Source organism: Pipistrellus kuhlii, unplaced genomic scaffold, assembly GCF_014108245.1.
Source record: "Pipistrellus kuhlii isolate mPipKuh1 unplaced genomic scaffold, mPipKuh1.p scaffold_m20_p_8, whole genome shotgun sequence".
In the NCBI taxonomy this organism is placed as follows: domain Eukaryota; kingdom Metazoa; phylum Chordata; class Mammalia; order Chiroptera; family Vespertilionidae; genus Pipistrellus; species Pipistrellus kuhlii.
In genome coordinates, this window is record NW_023425584.1 from 34,521,405 (window position 1) to 34,546,109 (window position 24,705).

The 24,705-nt window shown below is 47.9% G+C and overlaps 1 protein-coding gene across 8 annotated transcripts in view; it reads right to left on the minus strand.

The window, feature by feature from the left end:
- The window catches only part of COL23A1 (collagen type XXIII alpha 1 chain), a 238,178-nt gene that overhangs the window by 149,478 nt on the left and 63,995 nt on the right, over positions 1 to 24,705 (minus strand). The window lies entirely within an intron of this gene.

Consider the following 24,705-nt stretch of genomic DNA (forward strand, 5'->3'; position numbering starts at 1 on the left):
GTGGTTAACCGATGGGAGTCTAGCTGCAACCAGATTGGTTATGATTTGATAACTGTTAAAGCCAGGTACTTGGGGTTCATACTATTCTACTTATGTAAGATGTTCAATTTTCCATAATAAAAGATTTAAACAACATTTAAAATGATATTTTTTTCACAACAATGGGATACCATGGAGAAATGCTCATGATATGGCAATGATGGAGAAGCTACACAATTAATAGAGTGCTATCTCAATCTAGTTAAGTACACATTAAGAATTTTGAGGCAAAAAGAGGAAAATTCAACACGACGTCAATAACAACTGTTATCTCTCTATAGTGGTATAATGGGTGGTTTTTATTTCCTTCTTTATATTTTCTGTTTCTACAATTAGTAGGCCTTCGTTTACAAGTACAGAAACGTACTTCAAACAGCATTCAACTTAGAATTTGCCAGGGAAAAGCCACGTTGTTATGTTCATAGTATGTTTATTTCTGCTTTGGCCTAATCACTCCCAACAGTCTCTGGAACTGCCATCAACCTGGAGACGTACTCCGCGAAGAGAATCCCCAGACTTAATAAAATAAACAGCGTAAGCAGACCTAATACAGAAGCACCTTTTCTCAGGCCAAGAAAGCTTTAGAGAGCCCGCCATTCTCTCCCCCAAGGGCAGAAGAACTAAGCAGAAGAAGAGGCATTTGTCAAGGTGAGCACAGCAGTGACCCTCCCAGTTGGGGCAGCTGGCCCCAGCCCAGGCCCGCAGAGCCTCCGGCCCACAGAGACAGAGCAGGGCAGGCTGTGGGCCCTTGACCGTTAGCCACCACAGGCACGGTGTCTGAACCAGCCCCACACAACCTGTAAGGAAAGTTCTGTCGAGTGAAAAAAATTAATCCTAGCTGCCAGTTAATCCCAACTAGGAAACACAACTTGAGCTCTCAGAAGAGACTCAGGGAGACGGAGACACGGTAAAGGACTTAATGCATGGGTGTGACCACTCTCCTCCTGTTAAGATTCAGCTTCAAGATTCAAATAGTTGGAAAAGCCTTGCTACCCAAATGCTTTGCCATTCCGTCTACAGATATTTACCCCCTACCTAGCTGCCTTGTGTTTCCGTGAAAATGACACCTGTTTTCTCTCTTTTTCTTGTCTTATACCTGCTCCCGTGGCGGTGAGGGGTGGGGGGAGACGCCTCTTTTGCCCTTCACATTCTACAAAAGGTCTTACCAACTTTCGTACCCGTGTGTCATTAGGGCCTCTGGGGGAGAAAACGTAAGTCCTAGACCTTGCTGGTATGTGGTTGTTTTCAGTTCAATGTGGGAGAGATCCCCCCTAACCACGTTCTCCCTTTTATGACATTCAAGTTTTGGGGGCCTGTGGATGGGGTGTCTCCATTCATACCAACATATTTTTTCGACTTAAGGAAACAAATAATAGAAGAGAAATTCCCATGGGAAAGTCTGGATGTCACCCCCATTCAGAGAACCGCTGTCTCAGAGAGGCAGGTGAGCAGAAACAAGCCACTTCACGGTTCTGGCTGCAGGACCAGGTGCCTTCCGTGCGACTGGGCAGAGATAAGAGCTGGCTGCAGCCCAGGAGCTGAATTCCTAGTGCTGCCTCACCCCTTGCAGGTGGCTCCCTTCCCATGGCCGTTCAGCCAAAGGCACTCTCCAGAGAGCTGCAGTGCGTGTGCCCAGGCTGGTGGCTGTTGAGAGTCAGCCCAGGCCATCGCCTGCCTGGCCACCTCTCCTGACTGTAATGGCGGTTTCCTCCACAAGGGGCAGCAGTGGCAAAGATGGCCCATCGGCCACAGCTGAGAAGGCCTGAGGAGAGGAGCCAAGTGACCTGCCACTCACTCACCCGTGCCTCCTGCTTTCCCAAACTGGGCTTGGAGTAGACCCTGGGCCTGGTTAGCCACAAGGCGATCCCACCAGTAGCATGGTGAACTGCTACTGCTCTCTGAAAATACACAACCCATTTTTAATAGCTTGGACAACCAATTTTTTAAAAATTGAAATGCTTTTAGGTATGCGAAACCATTTCCCTACTTCGGCGAGACCAGGGTAGCCAACATGCAACAGTTCATACAAAGGTGCCTCATCCAGAAGTTCCTGCAAGCTCTGCAACCTTGGGCAATTTGCCTCACCTCTGTGGCCTCAGTCTCCTCATCTGTAACATGAGGAAGGTAACAGTACCTACCTCACAGGGAGTTTGTGAGAGGGTGACACGAAGGGAATGGGCATGAAGTAGTCTTGGCAAGTGCTGTGTTCTCATAAATACTAAGGGTATTCCTTGTGCTCCCCCCACCTCCCCAAATCCAAAATAACAGGAGTGCACATTAGAGAACACACACAGTGAACTCCACATCCATGTTGTTGTACTTAAAGGAGCCGTCCCACAAGTTCCCACCCCGGCAATCGGACACCATCCTGCAAGTCTGGTTCTGAATTGCTGCGTTTGCTCAGCGCTGTATTCTTGGGGCCTAGCACAGCTCCTGGCACATAGTAGGAGCTTATTCAGTATTTCTGGAAGGAAGGAATTACGATAAAAGCAGCCAGATATTCAGCACTTGCTCTGTTCCACGCATGGTAAACATCTCCACCTAATTTCACTCTGTTTTATTTCACAGATGGCAGTGAGACTCCAAGAGGTTAAGTCAGATTTCCCCTCTCCCCCGGCAATCAGGCCCAATCCCCAAACAACTCTGAAACAAAAGCAGCTGAGGCATTTACCCGGGTCAGTAACGAAAACTCAACATTCTTCTGTCATTGATATAACTTATAGGGAGCTTTTCATATTGATTCCTTTTATCTTTGCTATTTGGGGCTAAGATAAACCTGTAGGCATTTAACTTATTTCAGTCATTTAAAGAAATAGAGAACAAAAGAGTAGAATCTGTATTAAATCAGGCACAATAAGAGGAAACATTTTTTTTTTAACAAAATATAATGGTAAGAGCCTCAGGTTACTATAAATCACCCCCATTGAGCTCTGAAATCCCTAAATTACTATTGTTGTGCTAGTCAACATTCCCCATCCATAACAGCTGACGAAAACACAAAATCAGGCCAAACTACAAAGCTGGAACGTTTTTAACTTAATTTCAATTCTGCATTACTAAAACAACAAAAACAAAAAACTCAGAACCTTCCAGGATTTAACAAATTTAACTACAAATTACCAGTCATATCCTTTCAACAATTAAATGCCGTATAAAAAGAATGGTTGTTCAAATCAAATTTCCCAGATTTTTCATTAACAAACGTCCCCCTGGATCCCTCTTCAGAACTAGAGCCAAGATGGAAATGGATGTGAAAATGAGCGAACACTTACCAAGAGCAGAGGCTGCAGAAAAGGAAGGAAGAAGCAGGAAGGCAGTGTTTGCTGTTTATTTGGAATAATTAGCAAAACAGAACCAGCTGGAGGCTGGCCCCCTGTGCACCTTGCCCAAATGCTGCTGAGGGGGGTGCGGGGGTGGGAAATGTTCAAAGGGGATGGTTAGGTGCTGTTTCACACCTCACTGCACTGCTAAATAAAGAGAAATACTCTTTTTTCAGTGTCATTGAACTTTCGCAGCCCTGATGGGCTGGTTCGCTCTGGGGAGTCCAGGTATTTTGAGAGCCGCACACATTTTAACCAAGACAAGGGTTTTCACATCAGTCTAGGCCAGTGGTCGGCAAACTCATTAGGCAACAGAGCCAAACATCAACAGGACGACTGAAATTTCTTTTGAAAGCCAAATTTTGCAAACTTAAACTTCGTAAGGTGACCAGACATCCCGCTTTTGGCGGAACAGTCCCGATTTTTAACAATTTGTCCCGCGTCCCACGGCGTTTTAAAAAAAAGTCCAAAAGATTTAAAAGAATCTTTCCAAATATCAGGACTTTTTTAAAAAGCCTCTGGACGCTGGACAAATTGTTAAAAATCGGGACTGTCCAGCCAAAAGCCACTTCTTCAAAATAGACTCGCCCAGGCCATGGTATTTTGTGGAAGAGCCACACTCCGGGAGCCAAAGAGCCGCATGTGGCTCGCGAGCCGCCGTTTGCCGACCGCGGGTCTAGGTAACACGAGAGTGAAAAAGAGAGATTTCTGCCCACCATCACTGAGAATAAACCAATATTCGGAATGGCAAGTGTTTGGGAACACTCTGCTTTTAATTAGATGCATTGGAGATAAGTTTATTTTCTCAGAGAAGCCCAAGATGTCCATTTGGCATTCTTTCCCCGAGCTGAGGCTGGGAGGTGGAGTGAAACCGTTGTGTCTGGAAAGGGGCAGTGGAAACAAGAGGGGGAAAGGGCAGGAAAAGAGGGGGGAAGTAACACTAATAAACATGCATGAAGCAACGGCTACTGGCGGCCACTGTTCTGAATGCTTTGCAGACAATCCCTTAGGCGTGGCCCTCACAGTGGGCATTGCTAGCTTCTCTGTATCACAGGCAAGGAAACTGAGGCAGGAGACGTAAACGAACAACCCGGCTGGGAGGGGGAGTGGGCGGGTACCCAGAGGTGCTTTCCAAATGTGCAAGGCTGCCTCGGCCCCCGCCCCCCCCCCCCCCCCCCCCCCCCGCCCAGCACCCCCAGCGCCCCCAGCCCTTTCTGTCGTGTAAGCACAGGGGGTCTGGATGGGAGCAGACGTTTTGTTTATAAACAAGGAAGAGCTCAAACATCTGGGCCTTGCTTTGTGGCCCAGGACACTGTGCAGGTCTGGGCCCTTTGGCCTGCCCAGGCCACATGGTGTAAATAGCTGGGGGGCCTCCCTCAGCCTCTTGGGGAAACCAACCTGGTAAGAGAGGTCAGGCAGAGGAGCTTCTCTCATTGCAGGAGATTCCCAACAACGGGTGGGGCCAGGGCGCAGGCTGAGGGGCAGAGATCTGACGCTCCTGGTCTGCGTGGTCCATTAGCACACCATGTTCACAAACTCCACACACCTCCCTCCCCCCCCCCCCCCCCCCCAGCACTGCCTTTGTATTGTGGTAACACATAACATAAAATGGACAGTCTTCACCACTTCCAGTGAACAGTTCTGTGGCATTGTGTTAAAGTGACCAGACGTTCCGATTTTTAACCATTTGTCCCGCGTCCCACATTAAGTACATTCACACTGTTGTGCAACCATCACCACCATCCATCTCCAGAACTTTTTTTTTTTTATCCCAAACTGAAACTCTATTAAACAATAGCTCCCCATTCCCCTTCTCCTAGCCCCTCACGGCCACACTGCTCTACTTCTGACTCTGTGACTTTGACGACTCTAGGGACCTCCTATAAGTGGGGTTATACCCATTAGTCTTTTTGTGTCTGGCTTATCTCACTCAGGATAACATCCACAAGGTTCCTCCGTGTGGTAGCATGTGTCGGAATTTCCCTCTTTCTAGGGCTGGGAGTATTCCATGGTGTGTAAACACCACCCTTTGTTTACCATCCATCTGTGGGTGGACACGGGGTGCTTCCAGGTCCAGTTACCTGTTAAACACAGTCAATATCTTCTCCCTGGTGTACTGCTCGTGCTTACATCATGTCGCTACTTATAAGGCACTGTCCTCAGGCGGGGTGAGTGAGTGTGTGTGTGTGTGTGTGTGTGTGTGTGTGTACAGGTGCAGGTTGTGGCTGTCACTCAGCCCTGACTGCGGACATGCAGGAGTGCCAGCCTGTGCTGCTGGAGGTTCTTCTTTGTTAAAGAACATGGGAAGAGGAATTTTTAAGGTACATCTCCTATGTTTAAAAATTGTTCTTTCAGATGCTTTAAAACACTCTGTCAGCCAATCAAAACTGCCCTGGGAGCTGGGTTTGGCCTTCCCATACCTAGTGTGCCCAACGCCTTATAACAACTCCATGCAATAGGGTTTTTAGACCAGGGAGCATGGCTCCGAGAGGGTAAGTGAGTTGCCCAACGTCACACAGCAGTGGGTTGTACTTGAACAGAAATCTTCAATCTCCTTCCAAATGCCACTGGAGGGGACAGAATGGGCCACATTCCATGCTTGTTGTTAACATGATGAAGAAATTGCTTTGAGCCTTCAAGAGAGTGAATTTGATTTAAAAAGCTCATCCAAAGCCCAGCAGGTGGGGGTCTCAGGAAGAACTCTTTGGTTGCCCTCGCAGTGGCAACCTTCCCCCCAGCCCTGCCACATGCACAGCCTCGCACCACGTGCACAGCGATCCCATCGGGAAACAAGGCCGGACTTCCAATGGTTAATCAGGACCCTGCCAAGTGACCAGCTTCTCAGGCCGGCTTCCGAGACCCTGTAGCCAGTTCAGGGACGTCCGAGAGTCAGGTTCCGGGAACAACAGGCGCTCCTTAGCCCTGCTGGTCCACAGGCCAGAGTCTCGAGCCTGACCCAACTCCCTGAAAACCCACCGGCTGGGCTCCTCCCACCGCCACAAAGGGTTAACCAGTACATCTGCTTTCTCTCTCAGGAGGTCAGAGACCAGACGTGGGTTTAAAAGCATTCTTCAGGCCACAGATAACCCTCCTGACACGGCCCTCCGAGCAGGCCGGCTGTGCAGCCTGCAAGGTCCGTGCCGGGCACCCTGACAGGGCTGGCCTGAGGGAGGAGCAGGAGGCCGAGTCCTGCTGGGTGTGCTTCCCGGGCCCCATGAGCATATTCCAGAATGTTCTGGGGAACCATGTGCTGGGGACACAGCAGTGAACAGAGTGGCAAGAAGCCCTGCCCTCCCAGAGTCCACATTCTAGTGGGACGGGGGTGAGAGTGCTAAGTTTAGAAATAAGTAGGTTATCCGTTGCCTTAAAGGTGGTGAGTACTATGATCGGGCGATTTGTGACAAGTAGAGAGATTTGTGATATTAAATACATGTTTAAAACTAAACCCACTTTATCAAGCTGTAAATGACATACAAAAAGCTGTGACTAGTTAACATACCACTGGATTTGGGAGATGAATATGCAGCTGGGACTCCATTGCCACAATCTATGCCATAAACACACCCATCACTCCCAAACATCTCCTTGGGCCTCTTTATTATTTGTGTGAGTGACAATGATGCTTCTCATGGAATCCACCCTCTAAGTGAGGTTCTAAGTGTGCGATTCAGTGTTGCAGGCTGTGCTGCTGGGCTGTGGCTCTCAGAACCTCTTCCTGCCAGTCACTGACCCCTGGCTCCTTTGACAGCACCTCCCACCGATCCCCTGGCAAGCACCATCCCGATCTCTGCTTCTCTGAGTTTGACTGTTTTAGATTCCTCGTATACATGGGATCAGGTAACATAGGTCTCTCTGTGTGATAGTAAACACTAGAGACCCGGTGCATGAAATTCGTGCACAGGTACGGTCCCTAGGCCCAGCCTGCGATCAGGGCCATTTCCCAACCCCCCCATCACCACCCACCCCGATTCCCCATTCGCCATCGGGTGATCAGAGACTGATGGCTGGGGGATGGGAGCAAAGGGTCAGCCATTTCCACCCGCTCGCTGGCCCCACTGCAGCCACAGGTCGCCCTCTGTGTGTGGAGTGACCAGAGGGCGACCCTTGTGTTCCCTGCCACCCACCCTGGTTCCCTTTTCACCACTGGGCAATTGGAGCCTGCTGGCTGGTGAAGGGACTGAGAGGCAGTCAGTGTGCCTCATAGTGACTGGTTGAGCAATCGTTCTGGTCTTTCCGCCGTTAGGGTCCTTTTGCATATTACCCTTTTATTATATAGGATTAACCAGTGACCACCCAGTCTGTTTCCAGTCCATCTTCCCAATCAACTCCAGACCTTCATGTAAATCCGAACTTTGGAAAACAAAACAGAAAACCTTTTGTGAGAGTCTCTTCTCTCACATGCCTGAGCCTTCTCCTCCGTCCTGGACCCCATCCCTGTGAATGACAGCACCCGTCTGCCTCCCATACTGTGATCCTCAGATGCATCTTAATGCTGCTCTCAGTCACCTCCACCTCCTAAACGCGTCTCCACCGTCTCCACCGCCTCTCCTGCGGTGCCTCCATTTCCACATCTTTGCAATGTGAACATTAACAGATCCTTGGTGGTCGTGAGGACGATGTGGGCAGATATACTGAGGAGCATAGAGCAGGGTTCACAGGCCATTCGTAGCAGCAGCACCAGTTCCTGCTGCTGGCCTCATGGGCCCAGCAGCTTGTCATTTAAAAGCTGTTTTATCTGTTGTCTTTCTTCTTTAGTGTCACAGAGAGAAGGGCTAATCACTGCGGTTCCTGAGGCTGGAGGGACCCCGTGCTTTCAGCTGCAGGAAACAGGCCTGGGCGCCCGGCCCTCAGTGCTTCCTGGGGCTGGAGTACACCCCCCCCCCCAACCTGTGTCTTACAAGCTCATGGGCCAAGCGCGTTGCTGTTTCCTGGCCCCTTGCAGCTGGGCGTGGTGGCCTGGGCCACTCGGGGAAATGTGAGAGCCACGGCCACAGTCCACCCGGAGCCGAGTGTGTGGGATCCATAACATCTCCACCAACAGAGAGGGGCTGTCGGAACAGCTCTCACCCTGTCAGGCTGGGCCAGATGGAGGGCAGCCAAGACCTAGTCCTAGGGGAGTGGTCGGCAAACTCATTAGTTAACAGAGCCAAATGTCAACAGTACAACAGATTGAAATTTCTTTTGAGAGCCAAATTTTTTAAACTTAAACTTCTTATAACGCCACTTCTTCAGAATAGACTCTCCCAGGCCGTGGTATTTTGTGAAGGGCCATATTCAAGGGGCCAAAGAGTCTCATGTGGCTCGCGAGCTGCAGTTTGCCGACCACGGTCCTAGGGGGAGCTGGTAGTGATCCGACAGGCCGAGGGGCACAGCAGAACAGGTTCAGAAATCCGGAGATGGTGTGTGTCCCTATTCTAGCTTCTCAACCCTGGTACAAGCCAGAGCCAAAGTTTCCCTGGCTATAAAATGGGGACAACAGTCCCTCCCTTGGGGGGTTGTTTTGAAGAACAAATAAAACAATTCGTGTGAAGAAACACACAGCCCACACCTACACTACCACCACGAGAAGGTTAAGTTGGAGAAGCTCACAACAAGGTGAGCCGAGACACGTGGACACATTAATCGGACCAGGGCCTGGGCCAGGGCCCTTTGTTTCAATTGTTACTTCATTTGCTGCTCCTGGCTCCCTTCCTGAACCGAGGTCTTTAGAGTCACAAACTAGCAGGGCCTTTGGGAGAAAGAGAGGTCTAGGAACGCTGACCTCACCCTACAAAAACCCCTGGAGGGAGACCCTTCCACCCCCAGGGCCAGCTGCCTCTCAGTGACAAACACCCCCGAGGTCTGCTCTGGGCTGGCTGTGAGCAGGGCCTGGAGACAAGGGGTGAGTGGAAGACAGGGGTGAGGAGTCAGGGGCTGGAGAGGGGTGGGAGGGGGTGTCCTCACCCTGCTCCCTGTTTCAGGAAGTGGTTTCTTCATTCAGCCTGACACGTACTGTGAATGGGGCTGCTGACTGTTTGTGGGGTGGGGTGTCAGAGCAAGCTCCAGAGAAGAGGTGACAGTGGAGCTGGCATGGGGAGGATGTGTAGGAACCCCCAAGGGCCGTGTCCCCGAAACCTCCGTCCCAGGGTTGCAAATCCACACCCGCTTGCTGTACACCCGCTTGGGGCTGCCCGCCAGAGCCACATAGTTCCTCTCCTATTACTGATTTAATATTTCTCTTTACATCGATTCACGTTTTTTTTCACTCGGGTATTTTAAAAGCAAATGTTACACACTACAATAAACAGAAAACCAGTTCCACATGCCCCAAATAGAGAGAAACCCTAAAAATAAATCCCAGGAAAGGAAGTTATTAAATTATAAGCAGACAGTGCAGCAGGCTGGAGTCGGGGAGTCTGAGGCCCACACTCTCTGTGTGTGAAAAGGGGGATCAGCGAGAGGTAGGGAGGCGCTGAGGGCTTATCGGCACCCAGAGAGACTCAGAAAGAACCGGAGGGGGCGTCATTCTCCAATGTGGGTTGCTAGCATTTAATTACACTGACCCCTGCTCCCCCCCCACCCCCCATGTGTGTGCTTTCCTGAGCAGCCTCTCCTGGGGGCGCTGTCCTCACTTGGGGAGAGGGTGCAGTGGCTGGAGGAGGAAGGGGAATTAAGGGCCGAGCTCAGAGAGGGAGGGGAAATGGGGCAGATCTCGGTGAATGCCAGATCAACAATGACACCCTGACCGCACTCCCTCTTCCTGAGGCTTCCGGGGACTCAGGCCCAGCCCTCAGGCCCCACAGCATCGTTTCCCTTCATCTTTCCCGCTCCCAGTAGGAGAGACCGGCAGCAGGTGAACATTATTGTCTGACTGGACACACCTTGAAGGGCTTGGCCTCACCTTCAAATACTTCACAGTTCCTCTCTGCCTGGGAAATCCATGCATGACCTCACCCTACAAAAACCCCTGGAGGGAGACCCTTCCACCCCCGGGGCCAGCTGCCTCTCACTGCGGTGCATGTGCGCGCGCGCGCGCACACACACACACACACACACACACACACACACCAGGGTGACCAGCAGTCCTGGGGAGCGGGCAGGGCTGACTTTGGGGCCAGGTGTGCACCCACATTCCCCCAGACCTCAGGGCGCCCCTGCTTGGGCTGTGGAGCCTATCACTCCCCTCGATGGCGTGCTTGGGGACAGGACTCAATGTTTAAAAAAAAAAAGTCCCCAACTTTTTTTAAATTTAAAAATATTTTTTTCAGATCAACCAAAGGACTTGTATGCATGCATATAAGCACAACCAATGGACACAGACACTAGGGGGGTGAGGGCAGGTGCTGGGGGGTGGGAGCAGCTGGGGAGAGGTCATTGGGGAGGGGGAAGAAGACATATGTAATACTTTAAACAATAAAATAAAACTTAAAAAAAACAAAAAAATTGTGATAAGATATGCATAACAACATTTACCATTTTGACCATTTTTAAGTGTTAAAGTTCAGTGATATAAAGTACATTCACCTTGGACTTAATAAATTCATCATCATCATCCAGAATTTTTTCACCTTTTTCGTCTTTCATTCTGTGCCCATTAAACCATATCATCCCCTCCCTCCAGGCCCTGGCAACCTCCATTCTACTTTCTGCCTCTGAATTTGACATACGAGGTGCCTCATATAAGTGGAATAAAACAATATTTGTCCTTTCGTGACTGACTCATTTTACTGAGCACAATGTCCTCAAGGTTCATTCATGTTGTCGCATGTGTCAGGATTTCCTTCCTTTTTGAAGGCTGGATATATTTCATTGTGTGTATATGATACGTTTCATTTCTCCATTCCCTTGTCGGTGGACACTTGGGTTGCTGTCACCCTTGGGCTATTGTGCTGTGATGAGCTTCTGCTTTCACTTCTTTCGGGATATACCCAGAAGTGGATACATTCTCAGCTTTAAACCTGATTCAGAATGACCCTCGTTACCCCTGGGACTCCAGGAGCATGCTCCCTCGGTTCATTTCTCCTGTCCATTGCATCCCTGGTCCCAGCCTCATCGGCTTGGGCAGTATTTATATCCTTACTCTTAAGTGATGTGTTGATAAGCCCCACCACAATCTACAAATTCTAATACACACATGCCAAAGAGAAAACCTGCATTCTAACGTCCCAGAAGCAGGTCTTGGGTGAAGAGCAGGAGATGGGATGAGGGCTCCCGCCAGGCATCCTTGGGTGAGCTGAGCACAACACAGGCAGCCATGCCTGGCCAGGTGTCTGTCCACATCTCTTCAGGGAGCCCCTGCCTGACAGCAGAACAGTCATGCTTCCCATCTCCCGGCTAAGCTGGTGGCAGCTGGTGATCAGCGGCCTTGGTCTCGGAGAAGTCCTGAGTGGAGAGACCCTTCCAGTCCCCAGGCAGCGATGGACCACAGATGTGTCTCATCCAGCCAGCCCGCAGTGCAGGGGCCCAAACGCTAACATGATTTTATTTAATTTTTCTTAGACATCTCCTCTCACTGGCCTTCCTTATGGTAATCATCATAATACAGCTCATTCATTTAAACACATTTCCCCCAATTTGTCTAACAGTGCAAGTGGTCACTCCAGGCAGCTGAATCAGCCCCTTGAAAGCTTCACCCTTCGCATTCCGAGACATTCAAGCCTCCGTACCCACAGACGGGAGGCTCCGCATGCAGACATCTGCCTGACAAAAGCAGAGCAGCTGTTGGGCCAAAACTCATAAATTAATGGCAAGTCCCGGCTGATTAACATCTGGCTCAGCCGTCCCTCAGGCCCCTCCCTGGGACTGGAGCTTGCTTTGAGCTGACAATCCAGGCTTTGTGTCCCCCTCCCCCGAGTCAGCTACTACTGAGCTCTTGCCCTCCCACCTCCCCCACCCCCACTTTCTCTGCCCTGTGTCCTTCCTTAGCAGGAGCCAGTGTCTGCGGGCCAGGCGAGCAGGCTTGAGGTTCTGCAATTACAGACCCCTGAGAGCCAGCCCACCAATTACTGTCTGATTACTGTTTCCCTCGCTCTAGAGACAGCCTAGAAGAATATTCCAAAACCATAGAGCTGGGCAGTGCCCGCCCCCCTCCCCCCGAGGCCATGAGGACCCTGGCTCCCCCCCTGCCCAGACCCAGAGCTGGGCTTCAATCTGGAAGGCAGGACAAACCCCAGAGGGGTCAGTGTGGGTGGATGAATGGGAAGGACTAAATCTAAGCTCATTCACAGGCCAGCGAGGGGGGGTGGGGGGAAGAACACACAGTTGCAAAATGGGGAGGGGGACAAGGCCATGGAGGAAACACCGGCTCATGAGACACAGCATCCCACTCGGCTGGAAACGGCCCAGCGTTCCTGTTGCCTGGGATTGTCTGGACTCTCACAGAATACAGCGGCCTTTCCTTCAGGACACTGTTCAGAGGATCAAACTCTCGCTGGGACCCCACTAAGCAGCGGTCCACCCCCAAAGCCCCACTGGGAGAAGCCAGTCTGAGGTCTGCAGCAGACCCCTGGAAAGCGTCAGGAGCCTCCCCTCAGAAGCCTGTGCTTTAGCCCTGCTGGTGTGGCTCAGTGGTTGAGTGTCGACATATGAACCAGGAGGTCGCAGTTCCATTCCTGCTCAGGGCACATGCTCAGGTTTCAGGCTCGATCCCCAGTAGGGGGTGTGCAAGAGGCAGCAGAGCAATGATTCTCATCGTTGATGTTTCTATCTCTCTCGCTCTTCCTCTCTGAAGTCAATAAAAATATATATTGGGGGGGAGGGGGGAAAGGGGAAAGGAGTCTGTGCTTTAGTCTATCCCTGACTGCCCTCTGTGGTGACGGTTCTCAAGTCTTTTTTCCATATTGACTTACTATGAAGATCTAGCCAAACCTGAAATGGCTTTGCAAACCATCCCTTCCATGCATGCAAAAGATGGTTCTGGAAACCTGTCTACTCCAGGGACCAGCGATCTCAGGACCGCCTGGGGAATATGAACAGCCCTGCAGCCTCTCATCAGGTCCCCAGCAGAACACAGGGAGCACTCCTGGGGGGGGGGAGGGGTTGGAGGAGAGTTTAATAGAAAATCTCAGGTGCAAGCTGGTGCCTAGGAATGGTGCTGTTCCCAGGCCTGTATTAATGATGGCTTTTATATTTCACGATGCTTTGACATCTTCTGATGCTTTGCTGGCCAGGGAGAGACTGCCCTTGTCAGGGTTAGCTAATTCCTAGAGACCTGCGAACTCTTTATCTTCAGGCACACCTGTCTTATGCAAACCAACCAATCCAGAGCCCACATCTCCCTCACTTCCTTTTTTTAGTTCTCTCACCAACCAGGATGCTCCAGACAGCCAGGGAGCATCTCCATAGTCCAGAGCCTGCTGGAATCATCCAAACGATGGAATCCTAAGCGTGCTCAGTTTGCCTCCCCTGCCTCATCCCTCCCTCCCTTTCCATGAAAACCACAAGACAGGCCCTGCCATGGCTTCCCTGTCCCTTCTGCCTTCTGCGCAAATCTGGTGCTTCCGAGTGGCTCTCCAAGGAGCGGGGTGTCCCCTTCTCTTGGGAACTGTGAGTAATAAACTTCTATTCCAAATCACATGTCTCTGTGTCTGGTATTTTACCACCCCTGATTGAAATGAAAATCTCAGGTACATTTTAAGCAACCCAAAGTCTACAGGGGGAGGTAGAGGGGGCAGCGGAGAAGCTGTGTGACAAGCGCTTATGGACCATCTCCTTGCGTGAGGGGCACAGTTGGTCCATAGTGACCTTAGGAAGGTCAGCTGAGATCCTACAGGCCATACAGGCCAGCCTCCTGGGGCCCAGGGCAGGGTGGACAGAACGTGGACGGGTCTGGAGAAGCAAATGGCAGCTGCCCAGCATACTTGAGCTCCACTCCAAAAAGCTCAATAGTTCCTGGGTGGGGCCTGGGAATGTTTCTTAAATGTTTTCCAGATATTTCTGGTACATGGCCAGATATGGGACATACGTTATGAAATGTAAGGCACTGTCAATTAACAATATTAACAATGGCAGTGGCAGCAGCAATAGCTACCATTCCCAGAGCAAGCCTGTGCCGGGCGCTTATCATGCATAATTCCTGGTTTCCACAACAAACCTAATTGTAAGAGTTATTATTTTCATCACATATAGGTGGGAAAACTGAGGCCCAGGCTGGCTAAGGAACTTGCCCAAGATCACACAGCTTGTGAGTGGGAGAGCTGGGATCTTGAGTCCGACTCAAAAGTTCCTCCTGTTCCTTCTGACATTTGCCTCTGAACAGTCAGGGCCACAGGGTAATTAACAATACCTCTGAACCCCAAAAACCTCATTGACAGAGCCTCTCAGAACTTATATTTATACAATATCACTATTAGGTTTTGTTTATAGTTGTTTTATTAAAAAAAAAAAAAGTGCCTTGAGAGCTTTGAAAGAAAAATGTTGGACAACCACACAAAGTTATTCATTTTGCATTCAAACACTTTCTTTTTTCAACAAGATCTAACCACTTATTTCACTGCAACCTAAAGAAACGGTGCTCGGCTTTGATGTACAGACACCACCCCCACCTCACCCCAGGCCAGAGGAAAGTGGACTTCAGCCAGAGGACCGGGGTCAGTCCCCGCCAGGAACGTGGACTTGCTTTGACAAAGCCTTCAGAACAAGAGCGCTTAACCTCGGGCTCCGGCAAATCCTCAAAACTCCAAACGTACATGTGAGATTTGGCATGAATGGGCACTTTTGTCCAAGTCTGTAGCTTTCATCAGATTTTCAAAGGAGCCCCTTGAAAGTCAGAATTTTGTATCAATTTCTTTCCTAATTAACCTTAAGGGTTACCCTGCCTAGTTCTTTTCTTTCCTTCTTGTTTTCAGTGAAACTATGACCTGCTCCCAAACCAAGCAGTCAGTGAAATTTAGTTCTCAAATAATTTATGATAATATAGCAGTAGGCAACATAAAAATAAATTTTAAATAGTAGCTCTATCCCTTTATCTTATTCATAACTGAATAATTATTTTATTGGATTCCAGGTCTGGGGGTTTTATTGAAAATATTTTTGCCTAAAACTTTGCTATCTTTTCTTCCCCGGTGAGATGTAAAACATTTCATATTGAACAGATCAGTGGGACTTGCCACAATTCTTTCTTTACCTTTCGAACTGTAGAGGAATGTGGCCTATAGAAGATTTAGATTGTGGACACTTTTTTTTTTTTTTAACTTGATAAATATTCATCAATTCACTCAGCACATTTTTATTAAGTCAAAACGCTGGTGTAGGCATGGAGGATTCCACTGAAAACACAAGAAAACCAGGTGCTCTCAAGAACTTCCCTGCTGGTGGGGGACATAGGCTACAAATCATAAACTAGATGATAGGTAGATAGATAGGTAGAGATAGATAGATAGATAGATAGATAGGGAGAGAGAGAAAGCGAGAGCAGGTGATGATAAGCACTGTATTGGTATCCCATGTCTGTTTCACACACACAACTTGGTGGTTAAAGTAACTGAGACTTCTTCTCCCACAGTCTTGGAGGTCAGAAGTCGGACAAGGTGTCCACAGGCCACACTCTCTCTGAAGGTTCAAGAGGACCCTTCTCTTCCGCGCCCCCCCCCCGTCCCCCCCCCCCCCCCCCCCCGCCTCGGCTTCTCCTGGTGGCTGGCAATCCTAGGGGTTCCTTGGCTTGCTGATGCGTCACTTACTTCTCTGCCCCTGACATCACACGATGCTGCTGGTGCGTCTATGTGTCCCTCGTCTCCTGTGGACACCAGTCCTTAGGTTGGGCCCCCCCTAACCCTCTGTGACACCACAGCAACTTGGTTACCTCTGCAAAGACTGTATTTCCAAATAAGGTTCCATTCCCATGGAGCAGCAGTTGGGACTCAACATATTTCTTGGGGGGACCACAACTTAACTCACAATATGTGCCATGAAACAAATTATGCGGCTGCATCAGAGACACAGAGTGATGAGTGCTAGCAGGTGGAGGCAGGCTCTTGGAGGAGGAGGAGGTGCCACGGGAGCAGAAACCCAGATAAAGCGAATAAGAAGCTACGGGGACCCCCGGGTGAAGGGGACCAGCAGAGACCTCGCGGTAAAGGCGCCCGGTTAAGTTGCACCTGCTTTCCTGACATTGAGAAACCGTAGGATCACAAATGTCTATTGTGTAAGCCACTAAGCTTTGTGGTGATGTGCAGCAATAGATAACGGATAGAGTCACCTTGCAGTGGCCTTGTTGTTGTATCCGTTTTTTATTGCTGCACATTACCACACATGTGACAGTGTGAACCTTAACTCACAGTTTCTATAGGGTGGACATCTGCATCCTCTGCTCGGGTTCTCACCGGCCGAAACCATCTTGCTGGTGGGACTGAGTTCCTTGTTGGAGCTCAGGAGCCTCTTTTGAGCTCATATGGCTGCTGGCAAGACTTCGGTTTCTTGCATTATAGGACTGAGGTCCCCATTTTCTCACTTGCTGTGGGATGGGGGACAATCTGAGCTCCTAGAGACCTGTCAGAGGGGTCCCCTCCAAAGGCCCCTCATGCTTCAGGTCCTTCTGACTTACTCTGTCTCTGACTTCTAGGCCCAGACTGAAAGAGCTTGAGTGATTAGATCATGCCCAACCGATTATCTCCGTTTTATTAAACTCAAAGTCAACTGATTAGTGGCCTCAATCACACCTGCAAAATCCTTTTTCCTCCATAATCCATGGAGTGTTATCCCATCATATTCACAGGTTCTGCCTACACACAAGGGAAGAAAATACAGAGCTGTACCGCAGAGGGCAGGAATCTTGAGGACTATTTTAGGATTGTGCTGCCACACCCATCTCCCACGCACATCACTGCAAGTGCTGGTGCCCCAGCCAACAATGTGGGTGGGGCTGCCTGACCACCTGGCTCTTTGCTACTAACCCAGCGAGAATGATGGCAGAGGGGCAGGACCCATGTGCTCATGCAGCCACCATTCTAGGGCCTTTGTGTGTACAACTTCATCTGATCCTCCCTTCAGTGCAGGCATTACTCATTTCTCTGTTACACAGTTTGGGAAACTAAGGCTCAGATGACTCAAATTACTTCTCTAAGCTCTCAAATACCAAGTGGGAAAGCTGAGATTTGAACCCAGGGTGTCAGAACGTCAGGATCCCAGTTTTAGCTTCCTTACTGTCTACCTGTGTCACCCCACTCCTCTGAGCCTCGTGTGGCCCCTCCATGTAGTGGGGTTAACAGAATATCTGTCTCCCTCCCTCTCAGGCTAGCCTGGGTTCTCTGAGCAATCATGGCTGAACTGCATCTTCTAACAGCAAAGGGCCATAAAAGGCTGAGAGATTGCGGCTGTTGATACAACTTTTAAACACTTTTATTTCCATTTACTGGAAGAACTTGTTTTCTAGGCAACCCAAGGATTGAGAAAACAACCAAAACCATTAAGTCATCTTGAGGACCACAATGCTCTGAGCGGAGGAATAGCAACTGTGTTTTGGAGGAGGCATCCATCCACGTGATGGCAAAGGCAGAGTGGTTGGGCGGGCTCAGGCCAGCAGGAGCGAGCACAGCCCACCAGTGGTACCAGTCCTCATGCAAGGCAGAGTCACCCATGCAACCCAGCAATCCAACTTGTCTACAAACAAATGGCGTGTTTAAATGAAAAGCAGACAGTGTGCACAGAACTGGCCCCAGAAGAGTATCATTCATGTCTCCTTATTAGGCACCACTGGGTCTCTGAGGCAGTCTGGTCCGAAGGGAGGTGGTTAATCATTGTGTGCTGCTCAGTGGGGAAGCAAAGATCTTGAAGGGCACATCTGAAGGCTCCGCTCAAAACACAAAACAGTGAGAACCCTCTTTAAGTGAAAACATGGATGTTTACAAGCGGATGTTTACAAGTGTTGACCTATCCCCTCTTCCTTCCCTTGTTTCCTAAGAGAACATAAAAGAAGGCGAAGAAAAATGTTGGAAGTGCAGTAGCTAAGTCATTTCTTTCACACGGTGGGAGTGTTTGGGATGCCAATTCTAGCAGGGGAAGCATTGCTCATGGCAGTTCTATGAAGTAGGACTGGTCGTCCCCGTTTCACAGAAGAGGAAACTGAGGCTCAGAGAGAACTGAACATGAGAAGGCAGGAGCCAGTTAGAAGAACATTCACTCAGGACTCTTGTTTTGGCTGGAAGGTTTCAGGGCCTAGGCATAGCTAGACATACAGTTGGGCTGGGGTGGGGAGTAGGCAGGGAAGTCTGTAGGGACCGGGGTCTGTCAGGGTTAGATCCTGACAAGCTCCATTACCTCCCACTGAGCATTGGAGATGAAAGCTTTCTTTCTTTCTTTCTTTCTTTCTTTCTTTCTTAAAATAAATTTATTGATTTCAGAGAAGAAGAGAGAAGGAGAGAGAGAGAGAGATAGAAACATCATTGATGAGAGAGAATCATTGATCGGCTGCCTCCTGCATACTCCCTACTGGGGATTGAGCCCACAACCCAGGCATGTGCCCTTGGCCAGAATCGAACCTGGGACCCTTCAGTCCACAGGCCAACGTTCTATCCACTGAACCACGCTGACTAGGGCTGAAAGCTCTTTCTGAGCACAGTTTGGAGATGTATGTGAGAGATGGGGAGATACCAGGGTTTGTCCAAAAGAACCAATGGGAGGCCAAGAAGCCTGGGGAAATTGCCTGAGGGTTTGGGAAGCAATGGAAACAAACCAGGCTTATCCCAGCGAACTGGAGCAGTTGTCCCCCTGAGCTGAGGGTCCGAGTGCTGCAGGAGGGCTCAGCCTCCAAACCAAGACAATGGCATCCTTTCCTTATAGAACCCACATGCTAGCATTTCTCACCCAGAGGCTGCGTGTCTTCCTAGCTCTGGTCCCTTTCACCTCGAAGTAGCTCTTTCCTTCCAGCATCCTCCAGCATCAAGGCGCACGGCCCAGGAACATCTGGATGGACTCCCCTACAAGGGCCTCATCTGGGCAGCAAACCTTTCCCTTGCTAACCCCCTCCCTTCCTGTGTCCATGGAGAAAGAGTGTCTGGAGGAATCAAATTAATGTTTTCAATTAATATTTGGAAAAATACCTAAAGCCATTTTATTTTATTTTATTTTTTGAAGCCAAATATACTCAGGTTTAAAGAGAAGTCACGACAAAAGAAACAGATGTGGCTTCTGAAGGTGCTGGGGCCTTCTGCTTGTCTCTTCATTCACAGAAGACACTGTCAGGAGCCTCCCCCAGTGAACACGGGCACAGAGACCCCAGGGCCCTGAAACGCAAGCTGGACAGAGGCTGCTGGGGCTCCTGCATTTGGGCACTGTACTGGGCATCAAGACATCATTAGTGTTCTAAGAGGGATCATGCTCCCAAAAACGGGGTTCCCTGGAGCCCTGGCTTTCTCAGGCCGTAGTTGGCTGAGGGAGACAGCCCAGAGCTGGAGCGCCAGTCTCAGTGACCTGTAACCTTCGCCAGGACAGTGGTAGTAATCACCCCAGCAATGCTGGTGATGGTGCTGCTGCTGACCACAGCCAATCTGAATACCTACCAACACCTCCAGGCCCTCTATGTGCACCACTTAATGTGAAACTGGTCATCTTTTTTTTTTTAATTTAATATATTTTATTGATTTTTTACAGAGAGGAAGGGAGATGGATAGAGAGAGTTAGAAACATCAATGAGAGAGAAACATTGATCAGCTGCTTCTTGCACACACCCTACTGGGGATGTGCCCAAAACCAAGGTACATGTCCTTGACCGGAATCGAACTGGGGACCCTTCAGTCCGCAGGCCCATGCTCTATCCACTGAGCCAAACTGGTTAGGGCAAGCTGGTCATCTTATTATTCCCATGTTATGGATGAAGAAAGGAAGGTTCATAGTGGCAAAGGCACCTGCTCAAGGTGTCATAAACACTGGGGACAGAATATGCACAACTGCAAGGCGCTGGCTTCCCCCTCGGCTTTGCTCCAGGCAACCTCTTATCTTCCACTGGAGGTGCCAGCTCACCCCGGGCCTGGGTGGCAGGGGAAGGCCACCCCCACCCCCACACCAGGTACCTTCAACTCTTTATTGCATTCCAGAAAGAATTCTGGCTCCTTTGGGATGTGGGACAGGAGGTGGTCAGAAAGTCTGGGTAGTACCATGTTGAGATGACATGATTGGGAACAAATAAAGAAATCTGGATTCGGACTGAAAGTATAGGGTGTTTGGGATTTATATTCATCTTACGTGTGATAACAGCATCGTGATTATGCAAGAGAGAAAAAGCCCTAAGCCTTGAGAGACGCACAATGAAATACCTGCAAGTCAAATATAAGGTTGTTTATAAAATACTCCAGGTAAAAAAAAAAAAGATAGAGGAGATTGATGAAACCAGATCAGCAAACAGATGATAACTTGAAGCTAGGGGGCAGGTTCATGTGAGGTCATACATAATACTGTTCTCCAAACCAAACCAAACCAAACCAAACCAAACCAAACCAAACCGAACTGAACTGTGCCTCTGTTGTACAGGGCAGGCTCCAGACCAGCCTCCCTGGACTCTAGTCCTGCTGTCCTGCCTGATCACTGCCACCCCAGAGTCCTTGCTGCTGTTTTCCCAGGAGGCGGAGGGAGCTCTCAAGCTGGACCCTGGTGCCCACCTCCACCCCCGCTCCACCTCCACCCATCCCAAGATGCCTGCCACACCACTGCAGCCCATTTAAAAGCACGGGGCCCATGAGCAGTCTCCGATGTAACCTTTTTTTTTAACGATCCCATAGTTATTTTTCAATCTCCTGCTTTGAATGACATGCCTTTGTATGGTCTCATATGCAATCAGCAGCAGCGTCTCAGTTATCCTCCTTCCTCCAACACTCCAAACCCCAAAGGAAACCTCACAGTGGAAATTCCCCGGTTTAATCAGCCTACTTTTCACAGATATCTAGTCAGCAGGATATAAAAGTCTGCCTTTCACAGTTTTAAGCAGGTTTGACTGTGAACCCATCTTTGTGTAAGATGCCAGGGATATTCACAAACATTCTTTATAGCAACAATACCTGTGACCAAAGACAAATATTAACTCAATATGGATCAAAGATCTAAACTTAAGAACTGAAACTATAAAAATCTTAGGGAAAAAAAACATAAGAGATGCCGAAACCGGTTTAGCTCAGTGGTAGAGCGTCGGTCTGTGAACTGAAAGGTCCCAGGTTTGATTCCGGTCAAGGGCATGTACATTGGTTGCGGGCACATCCCCGGTAGGGGGTGTGCAAGAGGCAGCTGGTCGATGTTTCTCTCTCATCGACTTTTCTAGCTCTCTATCTCTCTCCCTTCCTCTCTGTAAAAAATCAATAAAATATATTTAAAAAAACACACACATAAGGGACATTTTTCATGGCATTGAATTTAGTAATGATTTTTTAGATGTGACACCAAAGGAAACAAAGGAAAAGCAAAGACAACAAAGGAAAAGATAAAAAATTAAAAACATTTGTTAGCATGAAAAGAAATTATCAGTAGAGTGAAAAGGCAATCATCGGAATGGGGGGAAAATATTTGGGAAGGATGTATTTGATAAATGATTAATATCCAAAAAGTATAAAGAATGCCCATAACTCAACAGTAACAAACACAACTAAAATGTGCAAAGGACTCAAATCAGTATTTCTCCCAAAAAGAAAGACAAATAAGCACATGAAAATATGTTCCATGTCATTAGTCATTAATGAAATGCAAATTAAAACTACTTCACACCACTTAGTTTGGCTGTGATTTAAAAAGAAGAAGAAAACAGGCCAATATCCCTCATGAACATAGATGCCAAAATCCTCAACAAAATCCTAGCAAATCGGCTCCAGCAGAGCATCACAAAGATCATACACCATGACCAAGTAGGATTTATTCCAGGAATGCAAGGATGGTACAATATCCGCAAATCAATAAACGTGATACATCACATAAACAAATTGAAAGATAAAAATCATATAGTCATATCAATTGATGCAGAAAAAGCATTCGATAAAATCCAACACCCTTTCCTGATAAAAACTCTTAACAAGGTGGGAGTACAAGGATCATACCTCAACATAATAAAAGCTATATATGATAAACCCACAGCCAACATTATACTCAATGGGCAAAAACTAAAACCATTCCCTCTAAGAACAGGAACAAGACAGGGATGCCCACTTTCGCCACTCCTGTTTGACATAGTACTGGAAGTACTAGCCATTGCAATTAGACAAGAGGAGGAAATAAAAGGCATCCAAATTGGAAAAGAAGAAGTAAAGTTATCCTTATTTGCAGATGACATGATATTGTACATAAAGAACCCAAAAGACTCCATTAAGAAACTAATTGACTTAATAAATGAATTTGGCAATGTAGCAGGATACAAAATTAACGCCAAGAAATCCATGGCATTTCTATACACCAACAGTGAAACTACAGAAACAGAGACTAAAAAAGCAATTCCATTTACCATCGCACCAAAAAAATTAAGATACCTAGGAATAAATTTAACTAAGGAAGTAAAGGATCTATATGCAGAAAATTACACGACATTGAAAAAAGAGATAGAGGATGATGTAAGGAGATGGAAGAACATACCATGTTCATGGATTGGTAGAATCAACATCATCAAAATGTCCATACTTCCTAAAGCAATCTATAGGTTCAATGCACTCCCCATTAAAATACCAAGGGCATATTTCACTGACCTAGAAAGAACTCTCCAACAGTTCATTTGGAACAATAAAAGACCTCGAATAGCCACAGCAATCCTGAGAAAGAAGGGTAAAGTAGGAGGGATCTCAATACCGGACTTCAAACTGTATTACAAAGCCACTGTTCTCAAAACAGCCTGGTACTGGCACAAGAACAGACATATAGATCAATGGAATAGAATCGAGAACCCAGATATCAACCCAAATCAATATGCTCAATTAATATTTGACAAAGGAGGAAAGAATATACAATGGAGTCAAGACAGTTTCTTCAATAAATGGTGTTGGGAAAATTGGGTAGACACATGCAAAAGAATGAAACTAGATCACCAACTTACACCATACACAAAAATAAACTCAAAATGGATACAGGACTTAAACATCAGACGGGAAACCATAAAAATACTAGAAGCATCCTCAGGCAGCAAAATCTCAGACGTATGCCAAAAGAACTTCTTCACTGATACTGCCCCTAGGGCAATGGAAGCTAAAGAGAAAATAAACAAATGGGACTACATCAAAATAAAAAGCTTTTTTACAGCAAAAGAAACCATCAACAAAACAACAAGAAAGCCCACGGTGTGGGAGAACATATTTGCAAATAACACCACTGATAAAGGTTTAATCTCTAACATCTACAGACAGCTGATACAACTAAATAAAAGGAAGATGAATGATCCAATTAAGAAATGGGCAAGGGACCTAAATAGAATATTTTCAAAAGAAGACAGAAGGAAGGCCAAAAGGCACATGAAAACATGCTCAAAGTCACTAATTATACGAGAGATGCAAATCAAAACAACAATGCGGTACCATCTCACACCTGTCAGAATGGCCAACATCAACAAATCGACAAACGACAAGTGTTGGCGAGGTTGCGGAGAAAAAGGAACCCTCGTGCACTGCTGGTGGGAATGCAGACTGGTGCAACCACTGTGGAGAACAGTGTGGAGTTTCCTCAAAAAACTGAAAATGGAACTCCCATTTGATCCAGTAATCCCACTCCTAGGAATATATCCCAAGAAACTAGAAACACCAATCAGAAAGGATATATGCACCCCTATGTTCATAGCAGCACAATCTACAATAGCCAGAATTTGGAAACAGCCTAGGTGCCCGTCAGCAGATGATTGGATCCAAAAACTATGGTACATCTACACAATGGAATACTATGCTGCCATAAAGAAGAAGGAATTCTCATCATTTGCAGCAACCTGGATGGAATTGGAGAACATCATGCTGAGTGAAATAAGCCAATCAATGAAAGAGAAACACCACATGACCTCACTCATTTGTGGATAATAAAGAGCATTATAAACTGATGAACCAAAAGATAGATATAGAGACAGTAAAGCAACAAGCAGATTGTCAAATTACAGCGGGGAGGGGAGGAGGATCTGGGGGAGATAACAGATCAACCGAAGGACTTGTATACATGCATATAAGTACAACCAATGGACATAAAACTATGGGGAGGGAGGGGATATGGGGGAGGGAGGGAGGGGGCAAAAAAAAATCATTAAAATATGTAAAAATAAATAAATAAATAAATTAAAAAAAAATAAATAAAAAGAAGAAGAAAATAACAAGTGTTAGCGAGGAAATGCATAGACTAGAACCCTTGTGCACAGCTGGGTGGAATGTAAAATGATGCAGCCACTGTGGCAAACAGTTTGGTGGTCAAACACAGAATTACCATATGACCCAGAAATTCC